The sequence below is a fragment of the Mustela nivalis genome (genome assembly GCF_964662115.1).
Source record: "Mustela nivalis genome assembly, chromosome: 1".
Classification (NCBI taxonomy): Eukaryota; Metazoa; Chordata; class Mammalia; order Carnivora; family Mustelidae; genus Mustela; species Mustela nivalis.
Window position 1 is genome coordinate 114035371 of NC_139020.1, and position 15901 is coordinate 114051271.

At 43.4% G+C, this 15901-nt stretch overlaps 2 long non-coding RNA genes across 2 annotated transcripts; one reads left to right on the forward strand and one right to left on the reverse strand.

Annotated features, from left to right (window-relative positions):
- The first annotated feature begins 25 nt into the window (after nt 1-25).
- On the forward strand, nt 26-12567 carry LOC309848796. The gene is made up of 3 exons (XR_014303293.1): nt 26-154; nt 7219-7342; nt 12035-12567. It is a non-coding gene; the product is annotated as an uncharacterized lncRNA (long non-coding RNA).
- On the reverse strand, nt 11625-13271 carry LOC309848799. The gene is made up of 2 exons (XR_014303294.1): nt 12601-13271; nt 11625-12035 (listed from the first exon to the last, which is right to left on the reverse strand). It is a non-coding gene; the product is annotated as an uncharacterized lncRNA (long non-coding RNA).
- Nucleotides 13272-15901: the final 2630 nt, after the last annotated feature.

Here is a 15901-nt window from a genome sequence, read left to right on the forward strand (position 1 = left end):
CCCGGCTCTTCAGTCAGCAGGCCCCTCCCTACCCAGACTCAGACGCAGAGTCCGGGAGCTGTTTCAGGGAACGTCCGGGAAGGTTCCTGGTTTGCCTCCGTGTAAAGTTACAGATCTCTCCAGGCACCCATCCACCCTCCCACCACCTCATAAGGTCTATATTGTTATTTTTGTGTTTTATAGATCGGAAAACTGAGGCTCACGGTGACATCATTCCACAAAGATGTTGGCTGATTTTCAGAGAAATGATATATGTCACCTCTTTCCTTCCATTTAACCGCATAAAAAGTTTTAGCTTTTATAAATTCATGGAATATCAGCATTAGAATGGCCCTTAGAGACCTATTATGAAATCACAGAATACTGACTTTTATGAAATCATAGAAGTAGTCTAACTGAAATAGTCTAACTTATTTTACCACGGGAGTAGCTAAAGTACAGAGAACCTCTAAAGTACAGACCACCACTATCACACTTCCATAGTGTGTGGTCATAGAACTTGGGGCTTCTGACCTCTGGTGTCTCTGAGTCTTGTCTTTCCCCATTTTACCACGATCTCCCTATGTGTTTGTAATCCTATGAAAGGAATTGCTGGCATAAATTTCTAGAATTGTGATTTATAATCTGTTTCCCTAAAAAAAATCCAGGAAATTCACTTAAGTTGGATGAAATAGGCCAGAAACCTTGGGTGCTGTGCTGCTGTTTAGGTAGTTGTAAGAAGAATCCCAAAAGAGAAAAACAAAAACCAAAAACCACACACACACACACACACACACACACACACCTTCCCCAAGTCTGCGTTGTTCTGTGCCTAGGTGTGAGGGAGAGATCCCAGAGAGAACTTTGATGAGAGGAGAGAGTTTGAGCCTCTAGTGTATCAGGAAAAGTGGGTGTCCATGTTGTGGAGTGCAGTGGATGTTGTGAAGTACGGGGAAGGGCAGAAATTTGAAGCCCTAGGAACAATCTCAGAATCATGCTGTATATAGAGTCAAGCTAGCAGAGGGCATGGCGTCTCTTCCAGCCCTCCAGCCTCTCTCCATGCAGGCCCACTGCCAAGAGTTTGTACAGATGGGAAAAGATGAGGTCTCAGAAATTAAGCAAGTTGCTCCCCCTTATGGATTGAATTGTATCCCCCCTAAAAATAAGATAAGTTGAAGTACCTCCAAGTGTAAACTTATTTGGAAATAGGGTAAGTGCAGATCTAATTAGTTAAATAATACAAGGTCATCCTGGAGTTGGGGGCGGTGTGACTCCAGTATGACTCTTGTCTCTCTAAGAAGCTGGTCGTGTTCAGACAAGGAGGGCACCATGAGATGAGAGAAGATTGGAGTGATGCATCCATAGGCCAGGGAAAAGGAGGGGTTATCCAAAGCTGGGAGAAAGATGGAGCAGATTCTCCTTTAGGGCTTTCAGAAGGAACCAGCCCTGCTGACACCTTGATTTTGGACTTCAAGCTTCAGAACTGTGAGACTTTAAATTTCTAAGTAGTTTAAAGGTACCCAGTTTGTGGTGCTTTGTTATGGCAGCCCTGTACACCCCTCTCCTGCCTACTCCTTCCCCCAGTTCCCAACTCTCTCCTCACCAGGCTTTATCGTAGCACCCTTTCCAGATCAGACCTCGTCATCTTCATGACCAGCTAGAGCAGAGCAGACTAGTTTACCCAGAACTTCCATCTCCAGGAGATCAGCCCCTTGGGGGATTCATAGATCACAGATCTGTAAGGAATCTTGTCAGTCCCACCAGTAGCTATCCAGCCTCTCCTCCAATAACCCCAGTGGCCAGGAGCTTGCCACCACCCTACACAGCTCAGTTTATCTTTGGACAATTTTGACTCAGAAAGTTCGTTCTCTGGTTGAGCTGACATGAGTTCCTGGGGTAGGAAGTGAGGTGAGAGAATGTGTCAGGGGATAAGGGCTGCACTCTACCTTAACCCAATGGCAGCCAGCTCTCTCATCTCCTATCTCTGGGCCCCACATCTCATCTCCCTTAACACAGGCTCTGCGCTTTAAGGAGCAACACAGTTCATGTCCTTAGAACTATGCTCCTCAGAAATGACTTCAGGGCTCCTGAAAATTATTCTGCTTCTATTGTCTGCCTCCCCCTACCCCCACCCCTGCATGTCGTTGAGATCCTAGCATGGAACAGTAAAGGAATGACTGCTGAATGAAGATAACAGAGGGGAAGTGAGCAGGAAGGGCAGAAAGGCAACAGCTTTGCCTTTAGGGTCCCCTGTGTTCCCCAGGGATTTCTGCAGGTGTGAGCTCCACAGTCATTCTTGGCACCTTCCTCTCCAGGCCCCACTTCTGTTCCAAGCCACAGGTTCCCAGCTGCCCTCCTCCTTCACCACCATTAGATCTGACCTCACACCCAGACAGCCCTGCCCCGCCCCTGGGGCAGAGAGAAGGTTCTCATTAAAGGGGAAGCAGGATGGCCACCTCCCTTCCTGAGTCCTTGACACCACATTTTCTCACACCTGCGTTGCCACTCTTGCCCTGTCAGCAGGAGCCCAGATCAGCAGAGCTAATCCTGTTTTCAAGGGAATACAAAAAACTTCCCATCATATTCTAAATTATTGGACAGATTTGCTTTGTTCCTGCTTGGGTTCACAGTCGCCTCCCTGAACCTGTGACTGGGCCCCTAATTAAGCACTGTCTTGCTTTGAGACCCTTTAATGAAAAGGCCTTCCAGAGTATGACCTAATGTGTTTTATTACAGTTAATAAAATAAAATACGTTGGAACAGGAAGTAATGAAGAGTTCTCTGAAGAACCTTGAAAAAATGTTTCCCTCATCCAAATTCAAACTCCGCCTCATGTATTATTTCTTTCACCCCCAAACCCACTAAAAGTGAATGCAAAGAGGACTTTCTTTTTTTTTTTTTTTTAAGATTTTATTTATTAATTTGACAGAGAGAAATCACAAGTACACGGAGAGGCAGCCAGAGAGAGAGAGAGAGGGAAGCAGGCTCTCTGCTGAGCAGAGAGCCCGATGCGGGACTCGATCCTAGGACTCTGAGATCATGACCTGAGCCGAAGGCAGCGGCTTAACCCACTGAGCCACCCAGGCGCCCCAGGACTTTCTTAATATTCAAAAAAATCATAATAAGATGCTAGTTTATAAGAGTGTGAGTGCCAGTGTAGATTTTCCTTATATTTTAGAATAATTGAACCACTTGATTCCTCAGCGTGACCCAAAGAAGTTTTCCAAATGCTTCTAAATAGAGCTCTCCTTCTACACCTTGCTGAGATCCACTCTTATAGGAAGTCATCTGGACAAAACAGCCCAAACACTAAATTTGGCTGTATTGGTATTATTTCCTGAATGTTGAGGGTTTGGCCGCCAAGAGATGGATTGTAGATGGCATCTTCCATTGTGGATCCAAGTTTCTGGAGGTAGCTATTAAGCTCAAGGCGAATAGTATATTTAAAAATATAATCATATTTAAGGACTTTCTCACAATTATTCCTGCTTTCTTTTTGAAGACTGCATATGGTTGCTGATTCAATGCTACATATAGAGAGGAGGACAGCAGATCCTTTTAAGGTACCCCCTTATGTGGCTGAGCCACTTGGCTCTCTGCTCATTTAAATTGGCTAACAGGCCAATACCACTTGGTTTTTCCCCAAGAAGAGAAGTTCAAACCTAGCAAGGGCTTCAGTAGCTGGCTCTACCAAGCCTGCCTAAGTCATCAACCAGGGTTCACTGAACAGAGAAATGATAGTACCTGCCTTCCAACCTCTGGAACAGTACCCAAAGGTTGTGACTTAATGACCACTAGTCAGCAGCAGTTCTTTCCCTGCCAAGAATAGCACACCATTAGTTCCAGTTTCAAGTAATTGCCCTACAAGACAAGAAAATCACAGATTTTGCAGTACACGTGGTAGAAATTCATGGTAGCATGGGGCAAGATTATTTAAACCAAATACAAAAAGTATTCAAAAAGAGAGAAAGCCAAGGACAAAGATGAATCATTTTCTGCTTTAAAAAACAAAACAAAACAAAAAAAAATGACTTTGATTTGCAACACTGTTCTCTTCAAAGATATCCCCCAACAGTTTTCTTAACCTTACCACAAAAGCCCCCAGTGTGCCAAAATACTTATCTGAGAAAACTCACAGAACATAGACAGACTTGTCAGGTATACAAAGATTTCATTAGTTTCCAAATGCTTCCTGACCCTTTAAGAACTAGTTAAATTGAGGGAATCTCAGGAAGCACTTCCTTTTTCAAAATCTTTAGTATGAAGGGCTTGGAACAGTAAGTAGGAAATATGAATTATTTTCTTGGCTAAGCCACCAATTTATCTTGTGCCTGCCAGAAATCACTCAGTTTTTTGTGACTGTAAATTTTTCATACATATCAACTGGTCTGGTTTGTAAATTATTGCAAGAAGTAAGCAACATTGCCATACACTGTAATTTCATTATGCTAATATTGCCAGACTCTATTGCGTTTTAATATTCTGTGGACTCATAATGGAATCAGGAGTACAGATTTTGATTCAGAATACATGCAATGTTTGTACAAACACTTCCTGGAAAACCTGAAATGTACTTTGAAGACTGTATAGTCATTGTTTACACTAGGAAGGCTTTTTCCTTTAATAACTATGTTTATGCTCACTTACATTTGTTCTACTTTGAAATTGCTCAACTATGTAATCTTCTTATTTGTATCTGATTGTTGTTGCTGTCTCCAGATTGGTCTAGGGGCCAATCTCCGTTTTCCTTGATGTCTGCTCATCTTCACTCTGCTCTCCTGCTAGAACAAAAATTGGGTTACATCTTGAGTCTGAATTTATAAATTAAATTTTGCTTTGGCAGCTGTGGCGTGGAGCACAGAGCCAGTAGACCTTTCTCTGCTTCCGTCCTTTGCTCAAGGAGCTCAGTCTTCAGAGACTACTTTTTGCATAAGATAAAGTTCAAATTCCTTGGGCCTTCACAATCTGGCCCCATCTGTTTCTCTTTTCACATCCCCTTTCTTTCTCCCTGTGTTCTTCACACCAGTCACACTACCCTTCTCAGGATGCCAGAGTGCCCCATGTGCCTTCACTTTTTCATGCCTTTCCCAATCTGCAAAATGCCACCCTCCTTTCTTGCCCTGGCATTACCCCAGCTCAAAGGCCACCTCCTTCCCCACTCCACTTAGGTAGAGTTAGTCTTTGCCTCCACCAAGATCCCTGGGAACAGTTTGCATTCCTCTATCTTATAGGGTCAAAAATTTCCAAGTGTCTGTCTGTCGCATGGTGGTCTCTTGAGGGCAGGTGGGTTTCTCCCTTCACTCGCCAACAGCACAGCTCAATGAACGTGGTGTCTGTCCATAAGATGCCCTGAGCAAATGTTGATCAAAGCAGTGAACAAACAGCTCTGAAATTCTCCCATCCAAATGATGGAAGACAAGCTGATTATATATCTTGTTCTATGGGCCAGTTGTGGTACAAACAGCTGTAACGCAGGAAAGGAAATTAAAGCAATGAGAAACACACTCACACGTGTGTGCATGCCCACATGCACACCGAACACTTACTTTGTTTAAATGCACATCTACCTTTAATTAGGTCTCTCCAAGTTTTGGTCCTATGTTCCATAAGAATAAAGTGTCTGTGTTTGTGAGGGTGTATCTTCCTATAATGTGTCCTTCAGATATTGTACCACGTGGGCATGTGCTCTGCATAGGATTCCAGACCCTCTGTGCTCTCCTGGGGCCAATGCAGGTGGGGAAAAAACCCTCAGTAAGGACACACAGAGTTCTCACAAGAGCATCTGGTGTCTAGCTCTCTCCACCATAGATAGAAAAGTCAGGAGAAAGCAAAACAAGGGACGCTGTGGGGAGAAGCTCACGTTGGGGAAACCAGCAGCAGGAGCCACGTGGGTTGGTGGTTTTTGTGCAAACATTCTCATCTATGAAACATAAAGCAGGAAATGATGAAGGTTTCCAATAACCTTTTTAAATATGTCTTATCCAGAACATGCTAGGGTGCAAAAGAATTTGCTTCTCACTGTTTCTCATATGGGGTTTTCTAGCCAGCATCTTGAATGAAACTGAATGAAAAAGGAAACCAAAGTGAAAACTAGTTTTGTCCCTAGGGTTTTTTTTTTTTTTTTTAAAGATTTTATTATTTATTTGCCAGACAGAGATTACAAGTAGGCAGAGAGGCAGGAAGAGAGAAAGAGAGGAGGAAGCAGGCTCCCTGCTAAGCAGAGAGCCTGATGTGGGGCTCAATCCCAGGACTCTGGGAACATGACCTGAGCCAAAGGCAGAGGCTTTAACCCATTGAGCCACCCAGGTGCCCCTGCCCCTACAACTTTTTTAGAGTTGAAGCAAATGCACAAAAATGCTAGCTACTTTTGTTTCATCTTTTGTCTCTCTATGTAAGAGGAAATAGAAACAAAGTAAATTTGTATGGAATGGGTAGGAATAAAATCCTCTGGTTAAGCAAATTAACATACCTAAGTGTGAGAATACATTTGAAGGATTAGGACATAATGAAATTAGGTCAATGCTAAAATAACCCTAAGCAGAATTTAGCATAAATATTACCTCCTCCCCCTCCGCAGGCACTAAACTCTGCTTTCAGTTTTGCCAGACTCTGGGACCTGGGCAGGCTTTTCCTTCTTGAGAAGTCAACTAGGAGCCAATTAGGCTAGCGGTGCTTCTCTCCCAGCTCAGCCAGCTCTCAGAGAGTTCAAAGGGCATAGTGGCTAGCTCTCTCACAGCCAAGGCCAGCTCCGCTCACCAGGTCTCCCAGTCCTGTCACCCTGGATATGCAGCCTCTTCCCCACTGTCATCTTCAAGCATCTCAGTGTTGCTTCTCCTCAACTCTTTCTTCTGGGCAACCCAGCCTCCATTCTTCACAATCTGCTTATACTGTGGGTAATAATCAGAGTATTTGATAACCAAAATGGTGCGGGCTGGCCCCAACCAAGCAGAGAGGAAAGTGGCCACCATGCAGGTGTGGGTTCACATAATTCAAGGCTTCTGCTGTACCAAGTGCTACCTACCCCTTTAGTTTGTGGGCTCACTGAGGGGGTGGTGGTTTGTACCAGGGTGGTCAGGTTATGGGGAACACTCTGGAAACTCAGAAGAGTGGCTTATCCTGGTCCTGTTGTGCTGGTACATACCCACTGAGTATCAGCCCTCCTGGGACCCCAAATGACTTCCCAGAAAGTTGTCTACCTTCCTCACCATGACAGAATTCTGGTTTTTCTCTCCCATTCAGCTCTTACAAATCACAGCTAGATGTTCACTGCGTGCCATGGAGCCCAGGGCCCAGAAGCGGTGGGGCTTTCCCTTGACTCTCCAGGCTGCTTCCTTCCTCATCACTCCTCTACCCCAGCCTGCAGGTAAAAACTCCCTCCTGAGCTACTTTGCATCCCTCTCTGCTCCTCTCAGTCGGGGCAATCTCATAAGCTCTTGGCAATCTTCACGTTTCATCAAGAGCTTTGATTCATTTCCTCCCCTCATTTTCACTGCAAATTAACAAGTAGCTATTCTGATTTTATTTTTTAAATGCAAGTTAAATTACTTCCTAGATCACTCCCCTCAACAGTAGCATTGCGACTCATATCTGTCATGGTTTTCATGGGGAGCGGACCCTTGACCATGGCTCCTCCACAGCCACCAGCCCCCAAACGATACTGAATGAAGTGAGTTCTCTTGTGTGAGTCTTTCCTCTGCCTGGGATGCCACCTCTTCCTTCTTCTAGTTTGGGCTTGCGCTGGTTTGTCCTGAATGAAACTCAGGATTTGCTCCTGAGTGAAACCTTCTTTGACTCTTTCAGGCCAGGGTCAAGTGATCCTCCTCTGTGCTCCCATAATGCCCCATTCTAACCTCGATTACAGGGTCCTTATTCTATGTGGTCTCTGAATCCTACGTTGCGATGCGATGATTGATTTTTTTGTTTATCTCTCCCTCTAGACTCTGGGCAACTCAAGTAAACTCAGGTCAGTTCTCCTAAAAGCAGTGTGCCTAACATACTGCCCCTTTTTAGTATTTGTGGGGGTAGCCTTTCCTTTTTCCCTCCTAACTTTTGGCATTTTTATTTTGTTTTCTCGTGTTGAAATTTTAATTTATTATTTTTTTAAATGAAATTTTATTTTTGCAATTCAGTTTGCTTTTTCTGGATGGAATTGCTGGCTTCCCACAGACATTAAATGTGGCTCTAGGGCACTCCCCTTCAAAGAGGTAGTGTTTGTGGTTACCTGTGGTGGAGGTTGAGCCGTAAAGCCTGAGATGGAGCAATTAGCAGACATCTGGAAGCATTGTTGTGGATGAGACATTGAGATATGGAGACTCCGAAGAGAAGACTGTTGCTTGTGGGTGGGTCCCAGGTATAAAGGCTTGAGAGAACTTGCTTTCTGTCCCCCACAATATTTGGTAAAAATAGCACTTACAACTAATATTTCAGAATTCAGTATATTTTATGGTGATTTTGAGATCTTGATTCATAGTAAACAAAAGAAAAATAACAGCTATAAGGGAAATAGCAATACCATCAATCATAAGATGTTGCAAATATGTTATGAGCTAATTTGAAATACAAAGTTTGAGTTGCTTTTGATCCAAGTATTTTAAAAAATCTTTAAAGTGCCAAAAATAAAGGAACAAAGAATAGAACAGATAAAAGACAAAGGTACTCAAAAAAGGGTCGACTTTCGAGCCAGGCTCCACACCTTGTCATGTGTTAACTTCATTTCTCTGCACTAGAAGTGAGGGATACAAATGTGAATGACAGAGTTCTTGCCCTGCAGGCCCTCACCATCTAGTAGGAGAGGTATGCCAGCCCACCAACAGCAAAGAGTCAAGGAGATAATTTAGGTTTATTATTTAGGGTGGACACATTGGATTTATCTTTGGAAGCGGTAATTCTAAGAAGAAGAATAACTGCCTTCCCGCCATAGCTAATATGTGAGCCACTGGAGTTCTTACACATGATTCAAATAATGAATCAAACCAGTCCTCAGAGCAGGTAACTGAAAACATTGCCCAGGTTACCAATCTTTGTCCCTTCGGTGGAAAACTACCGTACTATTTCTTGTCCAGTATTAAATCTGGTGGCTTCAGGTGATGTTTTCTGGCATGTTCTGTGGATTCTGTTTTTAGAAATTTGTTCTACCACCTAAATAGTTTATTTTGTTATTCTGAAATAAGAATTATGCTTAGTTTTAAATCGTTTTGCTTTGTGATTTTTTTTTTTTTTTGAGATTTGTGTTTAACACTTAGGGTATCATCATTCTGTATTAAAAATAATCTCTTAGGAAACCACCTATTGGTTACTCTTTGGGCTTTAAAAGTAATGCCTTTCTTTAAGATGGTGATAGAGTGGTTGCTACAATATTATTAACTACAATGAATATTATCGGTTAATTATGAGGTTTCTTTGGGACCTAAGAAAGATCTCAGACATAGGCTATTCTTTGGTAAAGAATATACCCTTACTGTGGTAATTCTTTTGCTGTTGGTTAGCGGTAAACTTACTTAGGGAAGATATGGCACCTCAGGGTTTTGTTTGTTGGAAGTTATTAGAATTGAAATTATTTGAAATGCCTTCTCCTTTCAATGAGAGATAACTTTTCTATTATAATTCAAAACAGATTTAGGAATGGCCAACATTTTCAAGGAGCAAGAAGAAAGGATGAATGAATGAATTGGGGTGCATTTTCAATAACATACAAATGGAAAATGAGAACTGGACACAAATAAAATATTCAGGCTAATTTAAAAATTACCAATGTTTCTCAGTCAGTGTATCAAGTACATGCAATCAGTTTTTGTCCTTCAAGTCAAAAGGAGGCAACCTTTTGGGAAGAGAGGAAGTGGGTATTAGAAGCTCCTATTTTCATGGTTCCTGTTCTGTCCTTGACTAGACAGACCCAAATGTTGGGAGGCTCTCATGAAATCATTGCCTTGCTTCCTAGTAGAATTGCCTCTTAACTATGTGAAACAATATCCCTAAGGCTAAAAATAACCAGCATCTGAGTCCAAGACTTCCATGATGGTCATCTTGTATACCTAGTGGCCCTGGGGAGTCCTCCTCTCACTAATCTCTAATGACATCGAGTATCAATAAGCCTAGCCAAAGTTGCTTTCCTTTTTAAAAATATTTTATTTATTTATTGGAGAGAAAGAGAAAGAACACAAGCAGGCGGAGCAGCAGGCAGAGGGAGAAGCAGGCTCCCTGTTGAGCAAGGAGCCCAATGTGGGACTCAATCCCAGAACCCTGGGATCACGACCTGAGCCAAAGGCAGACATTTAATTGACGGAGCGACTCAGGTGTCCCACCAAAGTTGCTTTCTTGATAACCATGCCTTGTATATAACCTCCTGTGTAGTGATTATTGACTTCCTGAATGTAACCCTGACTTTAGACCATGTCTCTGTGGTACCCTTTTCTCATAGGAGGTGTTTTGTTGTTTTATTTGTGGGGGAAGGAGCAAAATGAGGCAAAAATCCCAAATCATACTATGAGTAAATTACTTCTCTGATAGGAAATAGGGTCCAAGTCAACCATAACTAGCCCCATACTTTTATTCAAATCATTTCACTTTGCTGAGTTTCAGTTTCTCCGTCTGGGAGACAAACGTGCAGATGTGTATCTATGAATATGCACATAGAGGTATATGTGGGAACAAAGCAGAAATAGTAAATTGGGACACAATCTGTGCTGAATATGTTGAAGCACATGAATATGGGATATTTACATTAATTTGGGTTCTGTTCTCATTTCCATGACTGATTCTTTTTGAGTTCTGGGGCATTGATTCAGCCTCTGCATTCATCCATTCATTTGTTCATTCACTCACTCATTCATTCAGTAAACATTTATTGTCTGGGGCGCCTGGGTGGCTCAGTGGTTGGGCTGCTGCCTTCGGCTCGGGTCATGATCTCAGGGTCCTGGGATTGAGTCCCGCATCGGGCTCTCTGCTCGGCGGGGAGCCTGCTTCCTCCTCTCTCTCTCTCTGCCTGCCTCTCTGCCTACTTGTGATTTCTCTCTGTCAAATAAATAAATAAAATCTTAAAAAAAAAAACATTTATTGTCTAATATGTCAGGGACTATGCTAACCTCTGAGGATACAAGATATAAGTAGAAAAGCGAGGATCCTGACTTCAGAAATCCTATATTCTAGTGGGAAAGGTGGACAATAACTACATAAGCAAGTAAGTATATAAGATAATCAGAGAGTAAAAAAGAGGTTAAGAAAGAAAAGGGGTTCTAGGATTAAGATCATCGAGCCAATCACTTGCATGTAGATGTTTCTAGAGATGCCATCTGAGCTGAGACTTGACAAATGAAATGTCAAACTTGAACCTCTCAGCCTGAAAAAGTAGAGAGGTTATTCACATTAGTAATCCATAAGTGCAAAAATGACCCATCTAGACTGTTTCCCGTGCACAGTAACACTTTGTACAAAATGAACAGAATGCCCTCAGGCATTATAACACAGAAGTCAGCCTCAATGTTTTAGATTTCCTTGGCATCCTCCGATAGGGTTGGTTCTGGCCATGACCAATGTGAACCTTAAAAATAAAACTGCCATTAATTTTACCAACAAAAGTGGATTTATTTGGAAATGACAGAGAATCACAATCCAGAACAAGCCACCTACTGCAAAACTATAGACAAGTCCTGTGAACAAAGGAGGAATACTCTTTTATAGAGGAAATAAGGAAGTTGGGGTGGGGCTGTTATAAATCAAAAGTCCATTGGAATAAACTGGGAATTCGTAGAAGAGTGGCTTTTCATTGGCTGAGTTATGCCGGTCTTTCATTGGCTGGGCTGTTGCCAGGGGAGGAGTAAAAACTTCCTTCTTTTTGCTGTCTTAGTAAGGTAGTATCCACGTGCAAGGTCTGGCTCTTCCTGTTGGGTCCGAGGCGGACTGGTGGGGCTCCAGAGCTCCCCCTGCTGACCTTCAGCTCCACTCTAAATGAGGTTTCCTGGTACTAATTTTCACACCCGCTGCTCCCTCATCTGGGGACAGGATGCAGGGAGTCCTCTGACTCTGGGGTACTTGGTTTCATCAGTTCTGCTCCCACCAGGCTGCAGGCAAAGAACAAACACCTGCTTAGTCATAGCTGAACCGTGCTGAGGAAAGAGTGCCCACCTGCTGCTGCTTCCAGCTCTGCTCACGCTAGCGGGCCAAGGAGCTCCTGAGCCCAGTTTGTCATCTCCTGGGAATAGAGCTGACTCAGAGCATCGGCTTCCTGTTTGACCTGGGAGCGGTTGGCAGCCAACGGCCTGGATGAGAAGCAGGTGAAGCTGGAGGCTGCCTATGTAATATGGCTGGAATTTTTCTCCCCTGACCTGTCCTCAGTGCTTGAAATTTGACTGCCAGAAGTGAGCATCCAATCCACCACTCAGTTTTGGAAGGTTTTTGTTTGTTTGTTTTTGGTCTTCAGTTCTCTCAAGTTTTGGAGGAGGGGCCACTCTTTAAATATGATAATTAAACATCTTAAAAGGGACACGCAAAAAATTCTAAAAATGACAAGAGTCTGTTTATAAGTGACTTACCCAGAATTACCCCATTTCTGAATGTTTCATACACTCGACTCTTGGAACATAACTCGGAGTTCTCTGACCTGCCCCCTGGGTTACTCTCATTTACCTTGCTCTTCAGACTCCTGGAGACCTCTCTTGCCATGACTGGTTCACAGTGTGTCTGATGTAACATACACACAGAGCTGCAACGCAAGGTAGAGTTCCGTGAGTTTATGTCTACTATTTCCCACCATTCAGCCTAAGAAACAAGACATTATGGGGCACCTGGGTGGCTCAGTCCATTAAGCATCTGCCTTCAGCTCAGGTCATGATCCTGGGGTCCTGGGACCAAGCCCTGCGTCTGGCTCCTTGCTTAGCGAGGAGCTTGCTTCTCCCTCTCTCCCTGGCCTGTAGCTTCCCCTGCTTGTCCTCTATGTGTGTATGTGTGTGTGTCAAATAAATAAAATATTAAAAAAATAAAAAAGAAATCAAACATTACTATGGTAGACTAAAAATTCCCTCCCTCCCAAAGATATCAGGCCTTAATCTCTAAAACATGTAAATGTTAAATTTGGAAAAAGCGTCTTTGCTGATGTGATTAAATTAAGGGCCTTGAGATGAGATTATCCTGGACTGTCCAGATGGGTTCTAAATATCATCACAAGTATCCTTATAAGGAAGGTGGTAGAAGGAGATTTCATACACACACACACACACACACACACACACACACGAAGGCCCTGTGAAGACAGAATAGGAAGAGATTTGAAGGTGGGAGAGGTAGGACCACAAACTGAGGAATGCCAGCAGCCACCAGAAGCTGGAAAAGGTAAAGAAGAGACTCTCCCTTAGGGGCTCCAGAAGGAGCATGGCCCTGCCTGTACTCTCATTCTGACCTTGACTTTGGACGTTAGGCCTACAGAACTGTGAGAAAATAAATGTTGGTTGTTTGAAGCCACCAAATTTGTGATAATTTCTTACAGCAGGCACAGGAAATTAATACAATTACCAATGCAGTGAAAGCCACTGGTGTTTCCCGACCCAACTGCAACTCACTCCTTCTATCTCAGGAGGTAACTAAGACCTTGAATTTGACATTTATAATTCTGAGTTTCATTCTACTTTGATGACATGTGTGTATTCCAAAATAACGTCATTTTATGTATTCTACTGTATCATTCCACATTTTCCTTTTTGCTTTTATGCTTCTGCATATTTTTGTTTATATATATAAATATATACATGTTATATATATTTACATATAACATAGATAGATAACCATATTATATATGGTGAAACATGTCACTCTAGTTCACTTTTACTGTTGCATAGTATTCCTGTGTGTGTGTGTGTGTGTGTGTGTGCGCATGCGCGCGCATACTCCAATTTTAAAATCAGTTTTTCTGCCAATGGATATTTATTTAGGTTGTTTATAGTTTTTCAGTCTTTCAGACAGCAGTGCAACGAAGATTTTTGCACATGTCTTCTTGTGCCCACGTGTGGAGTGTTTGTAAAGTATTTACCAGAGGATGCAGTTAGTAGATCAAAGCTTATGTCATCCTCAATTTGGCTAGACGCTGCCAAATGGCTCTGATAAAATATCAATGTACGCTTGGTGGGCTGGATTCTGACATCAGTAGATTGCAGGAAGGGGAATGATGTGTACCAAAGGTGCAGGCATGGGAAACACAGGCGGCGGTGAAAGACCCCCTCTCCCCTTGCTAAAGGCTTGTTTAAGTAACCTGATGTCCCCACAGCACCCCCTCTCCCCTTGCTGAAGGCTTGATTGTTCCCATAGCCGAATGACAACATATATCCTGCACAAGCAGGATGTCTGTGATCACCCGGTCTGTCAAAAGAAAAGACAAATGAAAAGTAAAATGTAACTGGGACTTTCCAGAGTGCTGACCCAAGGAACCACCAGAACGCCCTGACCCCAACGCCCAATCATGCCTGAATCAAATTAATCAATTAGACTCCTGTAACCATGCATATCTGCTTCTGTAGGATAGCTTCCCGCCACTGCCTCCCGCCAGAACAAACCATTATGTCCTTGCCTTGAACACAGTGCCTGACAATGCTTGATTTAAGTTAACCAATCAGATCCCTGTAACCAAGCATCTGCTTCTGTAAGCTCGCTTCCCACCACCCCAACCTTGCCCTATATAATCTGCTCCCCAACTTAGCCCGGGGCGCTCAGCCCACAAAGGCTGATGCCTCCGCAGGCGCCTGTGTAAGCAATAAACCTCTTGCAACTTGCATCCAGTGGAGGCTTGGTGTCTGCTTCTTGGGTGCGGATCGAGGGTCTTTCAGCGGTAAGTAGTCAGTTCTGTTTCACAAAACAGCAGTTCCCATTTGAAGCCTGAAAGCAAATCTGCATTGCGGCGGGGTGGGTGGGGGAGGGGGGGTCTTCTTGCAATCTTTGCCCTCTTCTCCCCATTCTGGGACGTCTTCTCAAGAAACAGATACACTCTCTCAAGTAATTGTGGCATGCCTTGGTTGAGACCAGTGGACTGGGTGCCTGAGAAGGAGCAAAGGGAGAGGGGGCAGGTAAACTGGGCTGGGAGGGCCACCGGGAGAGCTGAGATGTCACCCAGGAGAACGCAAGCAGGTGGCACCCAAAGTCTCCAGCAGAAGTGGGCACCGGCCCCTCTGTAGGTATCTGGAGACACCAGGAAGGCTCTAGCACGTTAGGGTAAGAGATTTGGAATAAAGGTTGGCATTTGGCCTCTGAAAACCCTTCTTTCTCTCAAGTCCCCTTTGTACTGTGCTCACTGAGAGTGACTTTATAATTCAGCTTGATGTTGCTTCCCCCCACATCTGGATGCACTGAACATGCTGCAGAGCTGGCTGAAGATTGGCATTCTAGATTTTAATTATAACTGGCAGTCCAGGAACAATGTAATCCATCCCATGCCTTTGCCGAATGTAACAAGTTATATGAATAAAATGTGAGTATCCCTCTGAAAAAAATGTATACATCCAAATAATGTATAGTTTGAAAAAGCCATGTATATTGATTAAAAAAATAAAGTGTGTAAGTGTATGCATGTGTGTACATTGATAAGGGTTAGAAGGGGATACAAAACAATGCAAAGAGTTTGTCTTTTAAGTTTATGATTCATTTTCCCTGTAAAGGTACAGGTACTTTCTTCTTTTTAGGAAAAGCTGCACTTCATTCATCCCGTGCAAAACTATAGAACGATAAAAGTCTGATCTGGAGGGTCATTGGAGATACATCATCTGGTTCAGCTCTTTCAGTGACATGTCGGGGAGGGGGCAAGGCTGCCAGGGGAGGGGGCTGCTGGGGTGAGCTGCTGGTTTGCCTGGGGCTGAGAGTAGTGCTAGATCCCATCCCAGAGCACTTTCCACCAAGGCGCCTCAGCATTGCCAGCTTGTTCTGCATTGCTGAGAAATGTTAGATAACT